Here is a 20,018-nt window from a genome sequence, read left to right on the forward strand (position 1 = left end):
AAAAATTCACATTTTGCTGTCCATGAATTCTCATTTACACATGTCTCCATACCCAAGGGTTGAATCAAATCTTTCTTTTGACACTTCCTTCACATATGCAGCACTGGGCCTTTCTGGATGAGACATTCTCATGGCCTCCCTGAATTGTCCTCTGCTTCCCAGCTGGTCTGTGGGTCTCTGACATCAGAAAACAACTGTAATGCTCACCTTCACCCAGAGTAATGCTGCTGCTCCCCACAGTTAGGACTGCAGGCTGTATTCTTTAATGGCCTTTTATCAACCTCCCTTTCAGTGTCCAGCTACTGGGCCTTGAAGACATAAGAAAGAGCTTTTCTTACTTTCTTGATGAACAGCTGAGTTCATCTCTCACCTAAACTGGTCAGAGGAAATGTTCCCATGGGCAAATAGCTTGAAACCCTCAAAAAGAGGTCTCACAGAGCGTCCCCTTTCCAAGCAAACTCTTAGATAACCTTGGGAGTGCTTGTAATTACAGAATCACAGAGTATCACAGAATCAGCCAGGTTGGAAGAGACCTCCCAGATCGTCAGGTCCAACCGATCACCCAACCCTAACTAATCAACTAAACCACGGCAGTGAGTGCCTCATCCAGTCTCTTCATAAACACTTCCAGTGATGGTGACTCCACCACCTCCCTGGGCAGCACATTCCAATGAGGAATCTCACTTTCTGTGAAGAACTTTATTCTAAGATCAAGCTTAAACTTCCCCCTGGCACAGCTTGAGACTGTGTCCTCTTGTTCTGGTCCTGGTTGCCTGGGAGAAGAGACCAACCCCCACCTGGCTACAACCTCCCTTCAGGTAGCTGTAGAGAGCAATAAGGTCTCCTCTGAGGCTCTTCTTCTCCAGGCTAAACACCCCCAGCTCCCTCAGCCTCTCCCCATGGGCCTGTGCTCCAGACCCCTTACCTGCTTTGTTGCCCTTCTCTGGACCTGTTTGAGCTACTGAATCTGTAGCCAATGCTTTTCCATATCCTGGTGATCAGTAAGGCCACTCAATGAGTCTACAAAATGGAAGCAGATCATACAGCGACCTGATAGAGAGTATCCAAGGGAGAGCCATGAGGATGCTTAGGGGACTTGAGCATCTCCCCTATGAAGAGAGACTGAGAGCCCTGGAGCTGTTTGGTTTGGAGAAGAGAAGGCTAAGAGGGGATCTGATCAATGTCTATCAATAGCTGAGGTGTCAAGTGGAGGGGGCCAAGCTCTTTTGGGTGGTGCACAGGAATAAGCCAAGGAACAATGGATACCAACTTGAACAGAGAAGGTTTCAGCTCAACATGAGGAGAAACTTCTTTACAGTGAGGGTGACAGAGCCCTGGAGCAGGCTGCCCGGAGAGGTTGTGGAGTCTCCTTCTCTGGTCACATTCAAACCCCACCTGGATGCATTCCTGTGCAGACTACCCTGGGTAGGCTTTGGCAGGGGGGTTGGACTGGATGATCTGTGGAGGTCCCTTCTCACCTCTCATGTTCTGTGATACTGTGTTTCTGTGAGAACTACACAGTGAGCATTTGCTGACTTCTGTCAACATGCTCCTATTTTAAAGAAGGCAGAGCTGAGGGAAAGCCAACATTTTTCCACATTCTCCCTGGTTTTGATTTTATACAAAGTCCTTGCTACACAGCCTCCTTTATCTTCTGTATTTGCTTTTCATGCCCTAGCAACACTCTGTCGCTCCCTTTTAGAACCACATCACCACCAGCAGCGCTGCTAGCATCCTTACTCAGCAAAACATACATGTTTCAAAGTTTCATATGCCCCTGCAGCAAGAAGAGTTATGAAATGATCTGGAGGAAAAAAAAAACCCCACACAACACCTCATTGTCCTTTAAATTCTGTTTAGCAATATTGTACCTTTGCTGTTATTGAGGTTACAATAATAATAGGGAAAATGTGGTTTGGCTTTTATAGGGTTTTATGTCTTGATAAAGTATCACTAGGAGCTCTCTGTGCCTGGTGAAGTGATGGGATCGCATTTAGGTGTGATATAGGGAAGGCAGATGAAAGCAGGCAGGAAAAACAATGAGGCAACTTAAAAGCAAAGCAATCAGGTGCCCTGAAAAGATATATTAAGGAAAAAAGAGGGGGGAAAAGCCATGCATGTCTCCAGTCAAAAAGCAGAGATGGAAAATGAGGAGAATATGAGCTGCACCATTTGCTCCAGCAGTGTTCTCTCCACCTGCCCACTTCATCCATCTTCCTTTACCATTTAACTTGACTGGGTGGGAGAATAGGCAATAAAAGGCTGTGAAGAAGGCTGGGTGCAGCTTTTTTGTGTGCTGGGAAATCAGTATCACTCTTCTACAGATCAGGATGCTGTAGCTGTCTAGGCTTACACATCAAACCAAACTGCAGCACAAATGTTCTTCCTCCATTTGCTTATTTTAAGCTGCAGCTAATTGCAGGTTTTTAATAGCCTTACTAAAAATCACCCTGTGGAAACACTAGGATAAAAGTAAGTTTTTTAGACTCATGACTACAAGGTATTTTTTTAAGGTGAATGTGGAATCTGGAACGCTACACAAGCACCCAGCAATGCCCACAAAAGCACAAGTGTGTGTGTGTGTGTGAGAAGAGAAGAGGAGAGAAGAGGAGAGAAGAGGAGAGAAGAGGAGAGAAGAGGAGAGAAGAGGAGAGGAGAGGAGAGGAGAGAAGAGAAGAGAAGAGAAGAGAAGAGAAGAGAAGAGAAGAGAAGAGAAGAGAAGAGAAGAGAAGAGAAGAGAAGAGAAGAGAAGAGAAGAGAAGAGAGGAGAGGAGAAGAGAGGAGAAGAGAAGAGAAGAGAAGAGAAGAGAAGAGAAGAGAAGAGAAGAGAAGAGAAGAGAAGAGAAGAGAAGAGAAGAGAAGAGAAGAGAAGAGAAGAGAAGAGAAGAGAAGAGAAGAGAAGAGAAGAGAAGAGAAGAGAAGAGAAGAGAAGAGAAGAGAAATTAACCAGGTTGGAAAAGACCTTTGAGATCATCGAGTCCAACCTATCACCCAGCACCATGATGGTGTTGGGTGACAGGTTGGACTCGATGAGCTCAAAGGTCTTTTCCAACCTGGTTAATTCTGTATTCTGTATTCTGTACTGCTAATAAACTTCCTCCATCCTACCACTGTTCTTCTACTGCTCTTTAGCTGCCTCGGATGTGCCTTTTTATTTGCTTCAGTTTCACCTTTCGCTGCCTTGCCTCTCCACTGTCACTGACAGTGTCACATTTGACTTCACATATTAATGTAGTTAGGATCCCCACTGTTGAATTTGTCTAGAAAATGCCTTGCCAGTCTGCTCCTGCAGAATCTGCTTTTCATCCTTTCTTGTCATATCTCATGCTTCTAATGAGCTTTCCTTCACCGCTCGTGTCTAACGTTGTTCATGTAGACAAAACAGCGAGCCTGCACTGGCCTAAATCACGTTTATTCTCTAGTAACACATCACTACTACTTTTTCTGTTCTTCAACCACATAGTAACACTTCTTAGTGAAAAGATTTGCTCAAAATACACATCCCTGAATTTGTAAGCTCCTATGGCATTCTTATCCATTTTCATTACATTACTTTCTAGCTTTGCCCTGGTAGTTTATATCACAGCCCTGTTTTGAAAAGCAAAAAAGGCATGGCCCTACCACAGGCATCATGCCAAAGCTCTTAGGTTTTCTTGTTTGAGAGAGATTGGCCATTGGAATGTGGTGCCCAGGGAGGTGCTGGAGTCACCATCGCTGGATGTGTTTAGGAAGAGACTGGATGGGGTGCTTGGTGCCATGGGTTAGTTCATTACATAGTGTTGGGTGATAGGTGGGACTCGATGATCTCAAAGGTCTTTTCCAACCTGGTTAATTCTAGTTCTAGTTCTAATTCTAATTCTAATTCTAATTCTAATTCTAATTCTAATTCTAATTCTGATTCTCATTCTGACATCAGCCACAGTCTGAAGGGTAGACTCCTGAGGGTTAGTTACTGTGATCTTGAAGTGTAAAAACCTCACATGACTCAGGCCAGGGTTGAGGTTCACTTCAGCCAGCAGTAAATCTTTAGTGTTTACCCATAGAAAGTAGAGAAAAGTGAGAGGAGAAAGGGGAAGTGTGGATGGAAGAGCAGTGAGGTGGATTAGGAAGTGCTTACAAGATAGAGTTCAAAGAGTGCTGATCAGTGGTGCCAGGTCCAGCTGGAGAGCTGTAACCAGTGGAGTCCCCCAGGGATCAGTGCTGGGTCCAGTGCTGTTCAACATCTGCATCAATGACAGTGATGAGGGAACAGACAACAAACAGAGTCTGCTCAGCAAGTTTGCTGATGACACCAAACTGGAAGGCAAAACTTGGACAGACTGAGAGCTGGGCACACAGAAACCAAATGTGGTTCAACAAGCATAAGTGCAGAGTCCTGCACCTGGGCAGGAAGAATAAACTGCAGCAGTACAGGCTGGGAGGTGATCTGCTGGAGACCAGCCCTGTGAAGAGGGACCTGGGAGTGCTGGTGGATTACAAGTTCTGCATGGGACAGCAATGTACCCAGGTGGCCAGGAAGGCCAGTGGGATCCTGGGGTGTATTAAGAAGAGTGTGTCCAGCAGATCAAGAGAGGTTCTTCTCCCGCTCTGTTCTGCCCTGGTGAGAGCTCATCTTGAGTACTGCATTCAGTTTTGGGCTCCCCAGTTCAAGGGGGACAGGGATCTGCTGGAGAGAGTCCAGCAGAGGGCTACAAGGATGATTAGGGAACTGGAGCACTGCCTGGTGAGGAGGGGCTGAGGGACCTGGGGCTTTTTAGTCTGGAAAACAGAAGACTGAGAGGGGGTTTAATAAATGTTTGTAAATATCTGAGGGTTGGGGGTCAGGAGGGAAGGCACAGGCTCTGCTCACTTGCGCCCTGGGATAGGACAAGGAGCAATGAATGTAAGCTGCAGGACAGGAGGTTCCACCTCAACACAAGGGGGAACTTCTTTACTGTAAGGGTGACAGAACACTGCAACAGGCTACCCAGAGAGGTTGTGGAGTCTTTCAAGGCCACTCTGGATGCTTTCCTCTGTGACCCGAGCTAGATTGTATGTTCTTGCTGTGGCACAGGGTTTGCTCTATTTTTGCTTCTCTAAAGGTGAAGGGTGGGGGGCCAAGAGGGAGTGTGTGGTCTGTAATAGCTGTCTTGGGGCCCTTTGCCCCAAGAGGGGACAAAGAGCTGAACTAAAGGTACGGTGGGGGGTCCTGTGAGATAGGTAGAGATAGAGATAGAGAAAGAGATGATAGAGATAGAGAGAAAGAGAGAGAGAGAGAGAGAGAGAGAGAGGGAGGTAGAGGTAGAGGTAGAGATAGAGATAGGGATAGAGAGATAGAGGTAGGGAGAGTGATAGAGATAGAAAGACACACAGAGAGATGCTTTTTACACTGCTATATTTAGTTAGAGAGATAGAGGTAGTGATAGAGATAGAGGTAGAGGTAGCGGTAGACGTAGAGATAGAGATAGAAAGAGATAGGGATAGAGATATAGAGATAGAGAGAGATAGGGATAGAGATAGAGATAGAGATAGAGATAGAGATGGAGATGGAGATGGAGATGGAGAGGGAGAGAGAGAGATGCCTTTTCCACTGTTATACACTGTTATTTTGTAAATACAATTCCATTTTTACTTCCCAGTTCTTGAGTGTGGTAAGATTTGGGCTCTGGGGCAGATATACAAAAAGCAAAAAAGTTATTGGGGGGGATCTAATTCAACCCCAAACACACAGAATCACAGAATCATAGAATTGTCAGGGTTGGAAGGGACCTCAAGGATCATCCAGATCCCACCCCCTGCTATGGGCATGGACACCTCACGCTAGATCAGGTTGCTCACAGCCACATCCAGCCTGGCCTTCAAAATCTCCAGGGATGAGGCTTCCACCCTCCCTGGGCAACCTGTGCCAGTGCCTCACCATCCTCATGGAGAAGAATCTGTTCCTGACATCTAATCTGAATCTACCCTTCCACTACCTTGGATCCATTCCCCCTAGTCCTGTCAGTAACTGACACCATGAAAAGTCCCTCCCCAGCTTTCCTGCAGGTCCCCTTCAGATATTTCAATCAGCATGATATGCAGCTTTCTCTCAAATATCAACAAGTCCAAGTGCCAGGTGCTGCACTTTGGCCACAACAACCCCATGCGGAGCTACAGGCTGGGGTCAGAGTGGCTGGAGAGCAGCCAGGCAGAGAAGGACCTGGGGGTGCTGATTGACAGCAGCTGAACATGAGCCAGCAGTGTGCCCAGCTGGCCAAGAAGGCCAATGGCATACTGGCCTGCATTAGGAATAGTGTGGCCAGCAGGAGCAGGGAAGTCATTGTGCCCCTGGACTCTGCATTGGTTAGGCCACACCTTGAGCCCTGTGTCCAGTTCTGGGCCCCTCAGTTTAGGAAGGACATCGAGACACTTGAACGTGTCCAGAGAAGGGCAACAAGGCTGGGGAGAGGCCTTGAGCACAGCCCTGTGAGGAGAGGCTGAGGGAGCTGGGGTTGTTTAGCCTGGAGAAGAGAAGGCTCAGGGGAGACCTCCTTGCTCTCTACAACTACCTGAAGGGAGGTTGCAGCCAGGTGGAGTTTGGTCTCTTCTCCCAGGCAACCAGCACCAGAACAAGGGGACACAGTCTCAAGCTGTGCCAGGGCAAGTTTAGGCTGGAGGTGAGGAGAAAGTTCTTCACTGAGAGAGTCACTACTCATTGGAATGTGCTGCCCAGGGAGGTGGTGGAGTCACCACTCCTGGAGGTGTTCAAGAGGGGATTGGACGTGGCACTTGGTGCCATGGTCTAGTCATGAGGTCTGTGGTGACAGGTTGGACTGGGTGATCTTTGAGGTCTCTTCCAACCTTAGTGATACTGTGATACTGTAAGTTGAATGTCAAAAGCTAAAACTTCTTATTTTTTTCCCCCTGAAAACTGTAATTATCAATTTCAATGCAACTCAATACAGCTTTGTATTTCTACCTCAGTTAATCAAATTCCTTGTGCCTGTCCAACTGAAATTAATTGCTGTTTGCGACTTGGCTATAAGTGATTCAATATTTAACAACTTTTTGCTGTATGTTCAAGTCTGTTTCCAGATGGAAACACATTTGAAATGGAAATGAATATGACAAAGTCAACAAGCTTTAGAATGTGAAGACTGAACATTATACAGTTCATGAAAAATCTGTATCTATACTTTGAATCCCTCAGCATGCAACAGTCTTCAGAAAGAAATATTTGCAGCTCACGTCTTCTTGGGTTTTAACCACTGAGTGGAGGGAGTCAGGCAACTGCAAAGTAGTTCAAGATGGACAGAGCTTCTGGAGGGTCCCTTGTCCAACAGTATCACAGTATCACTAAGGTGGGAAAAGACCTCAAAGATCATCGAGTCCAACCTGTCTCCACAGACCTCATGACTAGACCATGGCACCAAGTGCCACGTCCAATCCCCTCTTGAACACCTCCAGGGATGGTGACTCCACCACCTCCCTGGGCAGCACATTCCAAGGACAAATGACTCTCTTGGTGAAGAACTTTCTCTCTTTCACCTTTTGGGGTGTGAATATTCAAAATTGTCTTGGTCACTCTCAGATTTTGGCCTTTTCTGGCTCTGTTCTTCTCTCTTCAAATTGTTCAGGTTCTCAACTTAGAGGACACAGATTTGTCTTTCCAGCTGTGCTCCCTGGCTCTCCTTAAACACTCTTCTCAACAACTCAGTCCATACCAGCAGGATAACACAGCAAAGGGATTGTTATACTTTGGAGGTGGAACTTTAGCCTAGTTCCTAGCTGCAAGGATTTTGAGTAGAGAAATAGTAAAAGGTAAATAAAATTACCCATAGGAGACAAAAGAATAGCAACTGATTTAGAATAGGATAGGATAGGATAGGATAGGATAGGATAGGATAGGATAGGATAGGATAGGATAGGATAGGATAGGATAGAATAGAATAGAATAGAATAGAATAGAATAGAATAGAATAGAATAGAATAGAATAGGCCAGGTCGGAAGAGACCTTCAAGATCATCATGTCCAACCTATCAACTAACCCAACCCACCTAATCAACTAAACCATGGCACCAAGCACCCCATCAAGTCTCCTGAACACCTCCAATGATGGTGACTCCACCACCTCCCCAGGCAGCCCATTCCAATGGGCAATCACTCTCTCTGTGTAGAACTTCTTCCTAGCATCCAGCCTAAACCTCCCCTGGCGCAGCTTGAGACTGTGTCCTCCTATTCTGGTGCTGACTGCCTGGGAGAAGAGACCAACATCTGCCATTTGTCCATGTCATCCCATTTGTTTGCTGGCTGGGATAAAGTTTGCTGCACAAACTATCCTGCTCTCCTTTTCACTTCTTCTCTTTGCAGCTTGCATGGCTGTGCTCCCTTAGCTCCCTTTCCTGACCTTCTGCTGGCTGAACTGACTTTGTGTTGTGTCTCTGAAGGTAGCGGGGAAGGGAAAGGGGAGAAGGCTGCAAGGGTCCCCCTGGACTGTCTGAGGCAGGGGTGGTGTGATTCTGTACGAGGGATCCTTGTCTTAGTGGTTTTTTTTCTGGGTTGTAACTATCTGCTTTTGTACATATTCATTGTATTTTGTATTTCTGGAGGGTTTTTTCCTTGCTTTGTAAATACAGCTTCATTCTGCTTTCAAACCAGCTGAGCTGCTCTGGTGATTCATTTTTGGGGGTAATTCTCCAATATGTTGGGGGGGTTACTTTCAGCCCACCACAGGGCTGAAGTGCTGCCGGGTTTATAGGATGTGAACTGGATTAAAATTTGCAATCAGACCTGATAAACTTCCAGGGTCTGCCAGAAGAAAATGACTTACGACTGCTTTTCAAAGCTCTTGCTTGCACACAGCCAATAAGAAATCCTAATTCCCCTGTAAATCAGGGACAAGGAGCAAACTCTTCCAAGTGAAGCTGCAGAATGTTTTGTGCCCCAGGTTCTGAATGCAGCCCAGTTGTAGGAAACACAAAAGAATAATCACTTTGAAGCTTTCGTGGTGAGCTCTTGCTGAATGCATAAATGTCCTCAGGAGATGGGTTTTGCACTGGGCTGAAGGTTTAGTCAAAAATAGCCTTCTTGAGTGTTGTTTTGCAGTGGTTTGGTTGAGTGCTTGACAGGTTTCAACTTGCCTTGAGTCCAGTGACAAATGATCCAAAACAAGAGGTGGTCATCTCCACAATGACATTACATCCAGCCCTCTAGCTTCCAGAGGAGCTGGCTGGTATAATGGATTTTGCCTCTTGTGATTGTGGCCAGTGTGAGACAAGTGGAGTATTTTGGGGTGAAAGTGGCTCTGTCTGCTGGTTGCACGCAGCAGAGACAAGCACAGCTGTAGTTTTAGCTCATTTCTGATCTGTCTAGCAAATTTATTTATAGCCCCAAATGCAATGCAGTAAGCAATTTGAAACCAAAATATTACTGGTCTCAGAATGTCTGGCTGCTAGTCATAAGCTCATCTCTTGGTGATTTCTGACCAGGGCCCTCACATATTTTGCAGTGAGACAACTACCAGCAATTAAAGAGAACTCAGGATGTGAGGCAAGCTTGGCATGAAAGAAGCAGCTTGCACTCAAACTGCTTGATTGTTAGTGAAATGGCAACTCTGCAGTTGAACTTTGAGAATCACCACTTCTGCTCTCAATTTGGTAGAGGTCATAGCATTTTCAAATGGACATGATAGAAGGGAAGGGGAATGGTGGTTTTTAGGGGACTGCTTATGGCTGGGACAGAGTTCTTCATTTGCACTCAGAATTTATGTTGTGACTGAGTCCACAGGTGGATTCATGCAGAAAGATGGGATGCTTACCCCACAATTTAAACTATGCAGTGTTTCTCTACCAAAACACTGCTTTGGTGTGAGTCAGACTGGTTGGATTCCACCTGTTGTCTAATCATTCTCTGAGCAAAATCTCTCAGCATGGGACACACACACACACACACACACACACACACACAAATCCATTTTCCCTCACTGTCTCCTGGCATTATCACAGTATCATCAAGGTTGGAAGAGACCTCGAGGATCATCAAGTCCAACCTGTCTCCACAGACCTCATGACTAGACCATGGCACCAAGTGCCACTTCCAATCTCCTCTTGAACACCTCCAGGGACGGTGACTCCACCACCTCCCTGGGCAGCACATTCCAATGACGAATGACTCTCTCAGTGAAGAACTTTCTCCTCACCTCCAGCCTAAACTTCCCCTGGTGCAGCTTGAGACTGTGTCCTCTTGTTCTGGTGCTGGTTGCCTGGGAGAAGAGACCAACCCCCTCCTGGCTACAACCTCCCTTCAGGGAGTTGCAGAGAGCAAGAAGGTCTCCCCTGAGCCTCTTCTTCTCCAGGCTAAGCAACCCCAGCCTCCTCAGCCTCTCCTCACAGGGCTGTGCTGCAGACCCCTCCCCAGCTTTGTTGCCCTTCTTTGGACACCTTCCAGCATCTCAACATCTTTCCCTAAACTGAGGGGCCCAGAACTGGATACAGGACTCAAGGTGTTGCCTAACCAGTGCTGAGTACAGGGCACAATGACCTCCCTGCTCCTGCTGGCCACACTATTCTTGATCCATTCCAGGATGCCATTGGCCTTCTTGGCCTCCTGGGCACACTGCTGGCTCATGTTCAGCCTACCATCAACCAGTACCCCCATGTGCCTTTCTGCCTGGCCACTCTCCAGCCATGTAAATGTTCTTAAAAATACTAAACAACTTGGGGCAGTTGCCTGACATTATTATCTGGAGTATTTAAAGCATCATATTTGTTGTTGTTGTTATTGTTGTGTGTTTGTTTGTTTGTTTGTTTTAATGGAATGGGTTGCTTTCCTGCTTAAGGAATCATTTCTTTTGCAGCCTTCCAAACTGTAAGGCCTGGTGTGTTATTGCAGGCTCCCTGAAAGCAAGACAGTCTATGACTAAGCAAGAATAAATCAGCTCAATTTCCTTCTCCCAATCCATTTTGTTTAGGCTGAAGGCTTCTTTCACTTGGAGGAAGGAGTAGTGCTCGCCAGCTTCTCTTGACAACAAAGGAATATTATCTCCACAAGGTTCATTTTGCTCTGCTGTATTATTATTGGCCACTGCAGTGTCCTACTTTTACATCATGAAGAGATGATGCTGGATAGTAGCCTGTGAAGGCTGACAAGAGTAGATAAATGATATCAAGTGGTTTGATAAAAACAAGGGAAGAGGAAGACACTAAAGGAAATGGAAGAAGAGAGAGAGGCACCAGAAAGAATGTAAAGGACTAGGGGGAACGGAACAAAACCAGAAATGGGTAGATTCAGAGTGGTTGTGAGGGAGAAGTTCTTCCCCATGAGGGTGCTGAGACACTGGCACAGGTTGCCAAGGGAGGTGGTGGAAGTCTCATCCCTGGAGGTTTTGAAGGCCAGGCTGGATGTGGCTGTGAGCAGCCTGCTGTAGTGCATGGTGTCCCCAGCCATGGCAGGAGGGGTTGGAACTGGATGATCCTTGAGGTCCCCTCCAACCCTGGCAATTCTATGATGAAAAAGAAGCCTGTAGCAAGTGAAAACCACAAACAAACAAACAAACAACCCAACACTGCAATTCAACCTAGTGTGCAGAGTTCTCCTGTGTGAAATGTTCTAAAATTTGAACCTGTTGCCTCCTGATTTTGCTGCTGGGACCAGGAGAGACAATACCATTAGGACACTTTTGTATCCTGCAGCACACTATGAGCCCCAGCAGTACAACATCTCAGTCACCACAGACCTAAAGCAGGGAGCATGGAAGGGTACAAGCAAACATGATGAGGGAGTCAAAGTATCCTGAGACTTGAAGGGAACAGAAATCACAGTATCACAATATATTAGAGGTTGGAAGGGACCTCAAGAGAGCATCAGGTCCAACTCCCCTGCCAAAGCAGCATCACCCAGGGTAGTCTGCACAGGAATGCATCCAGGTGGGTTTCGAATGTGTCAATAGAAGAAGACTCCACAACCTCCCTGGGCAGCCTGCTCCAGGGCTCTGTCACCCTTAGTGCAAAGAAGTTTCTCCTCATGTTGAGGTGAAGTCTTCTTTGTTCAAATTTGAACCTGTTGTTCCTTGGCTTATTCCTGTGCACCACTGAAAAGAGCTTGCCCCCCTCCACTTGACACCCAGCCCTCAGCTATTGATAGACATTGATCAGATCCCCTCTCAGCCTTCTCTTCTCCAGGCTAAACAGCCCCAGGGCTCTCAGTCTCTCTTCACAGGGGAGATGCTCAAGTCCCCTAATCATAATCATGGCTCTCTGAAATGTTGAGTTTATTTTTAAAGCTAAAGTGTGCTTTCACAAAGGAAGGGGAGGAAGGCCTAAGGTTCCACACAGGTGCCAAGCTAAAGTATATGGATTCTTTCCACATCCCTTGGTAGCCAGGACACCTCCCATGCCCAGCCCGAGTACCTTCTCCCAGCTCCTTGCTCTGCCTCCACACCTGGCTGCCTTTGGCCAGTGCTGTTGATCAGGCAGCTGCCTGCCTGCAGATGCTCATTGTTCACTTCTTTCAGCTTTGTAACTGAAATAGCCTGTCCTGAAGCCACAGTTGTTCTTGAGAAGTAGGTCATATCTTACCAGCACAATAGGAACAGTAAGATGTGGAACAAACCTCTGTATGTATATATCCTTATTAGCATTGCTAATTAAAAAAGAGAGCTTCATTTGCCAAAAGGAATCCAAGTGTGTAATGATGTTTGAATGAAACACTGAGTACATTTTCAGTGGGGATATTATTTTTGATCACTGAAACCGAGACGCTCGGCTGAGCTATTTCCCTATCGTGGTCTTGGGAAGCATTTTCCGCGTGCACCAAGCACCTGTGAACTGTACCTCTCCAAGCAATTAGGCTGTTTAGGCATACAACAGTATACATGCAAGTAACAAGATAGGGAAGAGACTAATGGAGAAGGTTTTACCAAAATGACTGCTCTCTTGCTTGAAGAGAAGGGAATTAGAACAAGGGCTGCAATGAAGAAAACAGCAAGCTGCCACCCTTTATCTTACACGTGAAGGAAGTTATTGTGCTCAGTGCTCAGTGCAGCAGCTAATGCAAAGGAAATAGCCACATATAAACACTGTGTCATCCCAAATGTGATAAAGCTACTTCCTGAGATTCAAGGGACCACCCTCATCATCTCTTATGTCCTTGTGACCACCTGAACCATCATTCCTAGATCAGGCACCGATCCTGCACTTCCAGGACTTGGGATTTAGCATCACAGGTCTGTGTGGCATGAGAAAAGGGTCAGAACAGAATAGAATAGAATAGAATAGAATAGAATAGAATAGAATAGAATAGAATAGAATAGAATAGAATAGAATAGAACAGATTAGAATAGAAGAATAGAATAGAATGGAATAGAATAGAATAGAATAGAATAGAATAGAATAGAATAGAATAGAATAGACCAGGTTGGAAGAGAACTTCAAGATCATTGTGTCCACCTCCTCGGGCAGCCCATTCCAATGGGCAATCACTCTCTCTGTGTAGAACTTCTTCCTCACCTCCAGCCTAAACCTCCCATGGCACAGCTTGAGACTGTGTCCTCTTGTTCTGGTGCTGGTTGCCTGGGAAAAGAGACCAAGCCCCTCCTGGCTACAACCCCGCTTCAGGTAGTTGTAGAGAGCAATAAGGTCTCCCCTGAGCCTCCTCTTCTCCAGGCTAAGCAACCCCAGCTCCCTCAGTCTCTCCTCATAGGGCTTGTGTTCCAAACCCCTCACCAACTTTGTTGCCCTTCTCTGGACATATTCCAGCAAGTCAACCTCCTTCCTAAACTGAGGGGCCCAGAACTGGATACAGTACTCAAGGTGTGGCCTAACCAGTGCAGTGTACAGGGACACACAAGACAAAAGTTGTTGTCACAGTCTGGTTTGCTTTTCCTTAATGAAATGAATTAATCATTGTTCTTGAACAGTTCATCACAGAGAGAGCTGGGTGATTGGAGTGGGCTGCCCAGGAAGGTGGTGGAGTCACCATCCCCAGAAGTATGACAGTATCGCCAAGGTTGGAAGAGACCTCGAGGATCATCAAGTCTAACCTGTCACCACAGACCTCATGACTAGACCATGGCACCAAGTGCCACGTCCAATCCCCTCTTGAACACCTCCAGGGATGGTGACTCCACCACCTCCCTGGGCAGCACATTCCAATGGCGAACGACTCGCTCAGTGAAGAACTTTCTCCTCACCTCCAGCCTAAACTTCCCCTGGCACAGCTTGAGACTGTGTCCCCTTGTTCTGGTGCTGGTTGCTAGAGAGAAGAGACCAACCCCTTCCTGGCTAAAACCTCCCTTCAGGGAGTCGTAGAGAGCAAGGAGGTCTCCCCTGAGTCTCCTCTTCTCCAGGCTAAACAACCCCAGCTCCCTCAGCCTCTCTTCGCAGGGCTGTGTTCCAGACCCCTCCCCAGCTTTGTTGCCCTTCTCTGGACACCTTCCAGCATCTCAACATTTTTCCTAAACTGAGGGGCCCAGAACTGGACACAGGACTCAAGGTGTGGCCTAACCAATGCAGAGTCCAGGGGCACAATGACTTCCCTGCTCCTGCTGGCCACACTATTCCTGATGCAGGCCAGGATGCCATTGCCCTTCTTGGCTACCTGGGCACACTGCTGGCTCATGTTTAGGCAGCTGTCAGTCAGCACCCCCAGGTCCCTCTCTGTTTGGCAGCTCTCAGCCACTCTGACCCCAGCCTGTAGCTCTGCATGGGGTTGCTGTGGCCAATGTGCAGCCCCTGGCACTTGGATTTGTTGAATGCCATCCCATTGGACTCTGCCCATCTGTCCAGTCAGTCAAGGTCCCTCTGCAGAGCCCTTGAGCCCTCTAACTGACCAACATCTGCTCCCAGATTGGTGTCCACACAAGACAAAAGTTGTCGTCACAGTCTGGTTGGCTTTTCCTTATTGAAATAAATTAATCATTCTTCTTGAACAGTTCTTCACAGAGAGAGCTGGGTGATTGGAGAGGGCTGCCCAGGGAGGTGGTAGAGTCACCATCCCCAGAAGTGTTTAAAAAGAGCCTGGATGAGGCACTTGGTGCCATGGTTTAGTTGATTAGATGGTGTTGGGTGATAGGCTGGACTTGATGATCTCAAAGGTCTTTTCCAACCTGGTTAATTCTGTGGTTTTCTGATTGTTGCTTCCAGTGGTCTAAACATATTAAGCTGTCCTCTTGGGAGAAAACCATAAGGCCACATCAGCAAGCCTGACATTTGTTTCAAACCATTGCTCGAAAAACTGCAGTTCACAGTCAAAAAGCAAGGTCAAAAAGCTTTGGGTGAATTATGGGACAAGAATTCTTCAGATGATTTGCAGCAGGGATTTATTATGTAGCCAAAATCGTGTTGTCACCAGGAAGCAGCTACATGGGGAATATAAGCACAAGACAGTCCATCTGCTTTACATGCACTCAAGTGTTAAAGGCAGGAATGATTCACAACTGTACAATTGTGCAATTCATGGGATCACAGGCTCAGAGGATGTTAGGGGTTGGAAGGGACCTCTGGAGATCATCAATTCCAACCCATCTGCCAGAGCAGGACCATAGAATCTAGTGCAGGTCGCACAGGAATGCATCCAGATGGGGCTTGAAAGTCCCCAGAGAAGGAGACTCCACAACCTCTCTGGGCAGCCTGTTCCAGTGCTCTGTGACCCTCCCAGTGAAGAAGTTCCTCCTCAGGTTGAGGTGGAACCTCCTGTGCTGGAGTTTCTACCCATTGTCCCTTGTCCTGTCAAAGGGTGCAAGTGAGCAGAGCCTGTGCCCTCCCTCTTGACCCCTAGCCCTCTGATATTTCTAAACACTTATTAGACATCCTCTCAGTCTTTCCCTCTCCAGATTAAACAACCCCAGGACTCTCAGTCTCCCCTCAAAGGGCAGTGCTCCACTCCCTTCATCATCCTTATAGCCCTCCTTTGGATTCTCCAGGAGATCCCTGTCCTTCTTGAATTGAGAAGCCCATAAATGGATGCAATATTCCAGGTGAGGTCTCACCAGGGCAGAGTAGAAGGGGAGGAAAACTTCTCTGGATCTGCTGGACACACTCCTCTTAATGCACCCAGGATCCCTTTGGCCTTCTTGGCCACCAGGGCACATTGCTGTCCCATGCAGAACTTGTTGTCCACCAGCACTCCCAGGTCCTTCTCCACAGGGCTGCTGTCCAGCAGATCACCTCCAAACCTGCACTGCTGCAGTTTATTCTTCCTTCTGGAACTGTAGGAATGACTTCCTCTTGTGTCAACCTTTGAGGAGAAACACCTTGCACATGGCTAAAGTGCTGAAGTAACTATAACTATTTTTTTTCCTTCTGTAGGGTTAAAAAAGTATTTCTTTCTCTTCAGTGAAACTTTGCAGTGAATAACTGAGATACATCAGAAGAAATTGGCTGGAAGTGGATCAGACTCTACATTTTAACCTTGCCTACAAAGAGTTCCCTTGCTGAGATTTCCTTTGCTGTCATCCAAGCAATGGGTGTTCTAAAAGCCTTTTCTTTCTGCTTCTTTCACTCTGCAAGTGCACTTCTCTGTGTTAGCTACACCTTCCCCTTGAAATGCTCTTGCAGTATGGTTCAGGAGTCAGAATGCTCCAAGAGGCAAGAAGTCACCATAGAAATGCAGGTGTGGTGGATGGCATGCATCAAGAATAGTGCGGCCTGCAGGAGCAGGGAAGTCATTCTGCCCCTGGACTCAGCACTGGTTAGGACTCACCTTGAGTTCTGTGTCCAGTTCTGGGCTCCTCAGTTTAAGAAGGACATTGAGACACTTGAACGTGTCCAGAGAAGGGCAACAAGGCTGGGGAGAGGCCTTGAGCACAGCCCTGTGAGGAGAGGCTGAGGGAGCTGGGGTTGTTTAGCCTGGAGAAGAGGAGGCTCAGGGGAGACCTCATTGCCCTCTACAACTACCTGAAGGGAGGTTCTAGCCAGGAGCGTGTTGGTCTCTTCTCCCAGGCAACCAGCACCAGAACAAGAGGACACAGTCTCAAGCTGTGCCAGGGGAAGTTTAGGCTGGAGGTGAGGAGAAAGTTCTTCACTGAGCGAGTTGTTCGCCATTGGAATGTGCTGCCCAGGGAGGTGGTGGAGTCACCGTCCCTGGAGGGGTTCAAGAGGGGATTGGATGTGGCACTTGGTGCCATGGTTTAGTCATGAGGTCTGTGGAGACAGGTTGGACTTGATGCTCTTTGAGGTCCCTTCCAACCTTGGTGATTCTGTGATTCTGTACAAAATCAGATATTTACAACCCTGTAAATACCCCGCAAAGGCAAGGATCCCTTGTACAGAATCACAGCACCACCCCTCTACCTTGGCCAGTTCAGGGGGACACTTGCAGCCTTCTCCCCTTTCCCTTCCCTGCTACCTTCAGAGACACAACACAAAGTCAGTTCAGCCAGCAGAAGGTCAGGAAAGAGAGCTAAGGGAGCACAGCCATGCAAGCTGCAAAGAGAAGAAGTGAAAAGGAGAGCAGGATAGTTTGTGCAGTAAACTTTATCCCAGCCAGCAAACAAATGGGATGACATGGACAAATCAGTTGCTACTCTTTTGTCTACTATGGCTAATTTTATTTACCTGTTACTATTTCTCTACTCAAAATCCCTGCAGCTAGGAACTAGGCTAAAGTTCCACCTCCAAAGTGTAACAATCCCTTTGCTGTATTATCCTGCTGGTATGGACTGAGCTGTTGAGAAGAGTGTTTAAGGAGAGCCAGGGAGCACAGCTGAAAAGACAAATCTGTGTCCTCTGAATTGAGAGCCTGAACAACTTGAAGAGAGAAGAACAGAGCCAGAAAAGGCCAAAATCTGAGAGTGACCAAGACAATTTTGAATATTCACACCCTAAAAGAATAGAATAGAATGGAATGGAATGGAATAGAATAGAATAGAATAGAATAGAATAGAATAGAATAGAATAGAATAGACCAGGTTGGAAGAGACCTTCAAGATCATCACATCCAACCTATCATCCAACACCACCTAATCAACTAAACCATGGCACCAAGCACCCTATCAAATCTCCTCCTGAACACCTCCAGGGATGGTGACTCCACCACCTCCCCAGGCAGCCCATTCCAATGGGCAATCACTCTGTGTAGAACTTCTTCCTAACCTCCAGCCTAAACCTCCCCTGGCGCAGCTTGCACACAACCTGCACGACCAAAAAAGATACACTGAGAAAGTGACAGAGAGGTTCTCTTAGGTGTAGACCTTTTCAGATCTTTGGCCTCATGCAGTGTGTGTTGTACTGGCAACTATGATGCCAGCCCCAAGCATGTTCCCTGTTTTTCTGTACTGCTATTACTAAGATATCTAATAATTCAGCTGAAATGCTTTGGAGCATACAGCAAAGCAAATGCTGTGAAAGTTCTGCTTCCTCATTTCACCAAAGTCACAGAATCACAGAATTTCAGGGGCTGGAAGGGACCTCAAAAGATCATCCAGTCCAACCCCCCTGCCAGAGGATGACCTAGAGCAGATCACACAGGAACACATCCAGGCAGGTCTTGAATATCTCCAGAGAGGGAGACTCCACAGCCTCCCTGGGCAGTCCTGAAGAGGGAATCCAGGGAAGGAGGATCCTGGTCCTGCCAGTGCAGGTGCGGAGAGAGTGAGAAGTGGTTGAGTCACGCCATTTGGAAGCCAGTCTCTGTCTAATTAATGAAGCCTTACCACAGCCCTGCAAGCTGCATAAAAACTGCTGCTCTGTTTTACAGGAGTCTGGAATGGAAGGAGACAAGTTCTACTGTGCTATAAAAAATTGTCCTTGTCCAACTGAGCAACATCAGCTTCGGCAGTACTATGCTGGGACTGTGCCTTATGAAGCACCACTTCTGTCCTTGCTGCACTTGCAGCCCAGAAAGCCAGTCCCATCCTGGGCTGCATCAAGAGAAGGACAGCCAGCAGGGCCAGGGAGGTGATTCTCCCCCTCTACTCCACTCTGGTGAGACCCCACCAGGAGTACTGTGTCCAGTACTGGAGCCTCTGTTACAGGAAGGATCTGGAGGTGCTGGAAGGTATCCAAAAAGGAGCCACAATGATGAGCTGCTCTGCTATGGAGACACCTCCTGACAACTAAACCATGGCACCAAGTGCCACATCCAATCCTTTTTTGAACACTTCCAGGGACGGTGACTCCACCATCTCCCTGGGCAGCACATTCCAATGGCCATTCTCTCTTTCTGGTGTCTCTTTCTCCTCACCTCCAGCTTAAACTTCCCCTGGCACAGCTTGAGACTGTGTCCTCTTGTTCTGGTTCTGGTTGCCTGGGAGAAGAGACTAACCCCCACCTGGCTACAGCCTCCTTTTAGGTAGTTGTAGAGAGCAATAAGGTCTCTCCTGAGCCTCCTCTCCTCCAGGCTAAACACCCCCAGCTTCCTCAACCTCTCCTCACAGGGCTGTGCTCAAGGCCTCTCCCCAGCCTCGTTGCCTTCTCTGGACACATTCAAGTGTCTCAATGTCCTTCTTAAATTGGGGGTTCCAGAATTGGACACAGGATGAAAAATGAAAGAAAAGATGTGGTGTCTGAACTCAGCACAAAGGTGCAAATACAGGTGTGTCAAAACATGATGAATTCTCTCCTTCCAGAGGTCCAGTCTTTCACACTGGCAGTGTTTTCTGGGGGGCCAGGGGAAGAGAGGGGGCATGTTTACACCTCCTGCTAGAGCAGAAAATAAAACCAAATCAGTAAACTGTGCAATGTGGAAGGAAATTTTTGTTCTCCAAACAAAAGTGGGTTCATTGCTGATTGCTGGACTGATTGCCAGTCACTAGTGGTGTCCTCCAGGGATCAGTGCTGGGCCCCATCCTGTTCAACATCTCTACTGATGATCTGGATGAGGGGATTGAGTCCATCATCAGTAAGTTTGCAGATGACATCAAGCTGGGGGCAGGTGTTGATCTGTTAGTGGGTAGGAGAGCTCTTCACAGAAAGAGTGATTGACCATTGGAATGTGCTGCCTAGGGAGGTGGCAGAGTCACCATCCCTGGAAGTGTTTAAAACCAGACTGGATGAGGCACTCAAGTGCCATGGTTTAGTTGATTAGATGGTGCTGGGCGATAGGTTGGGCTTCACGATCTCAA

Source organism: Dryobates pubescens, chromosome 27, assembly GCF_014839835.1.
Source record: "Dryobates pubescens isolate bDryPub1 chromosome 27, bDryPub1.pri, whole genome shotgun sequence".
Classification (NCBI taxonomy): domain Eukaryota; kingdom Metazoa; phylum Chordata; class Aves; order Piciformes; family Picidae; genus Dryobates; species Dryobates pubescens.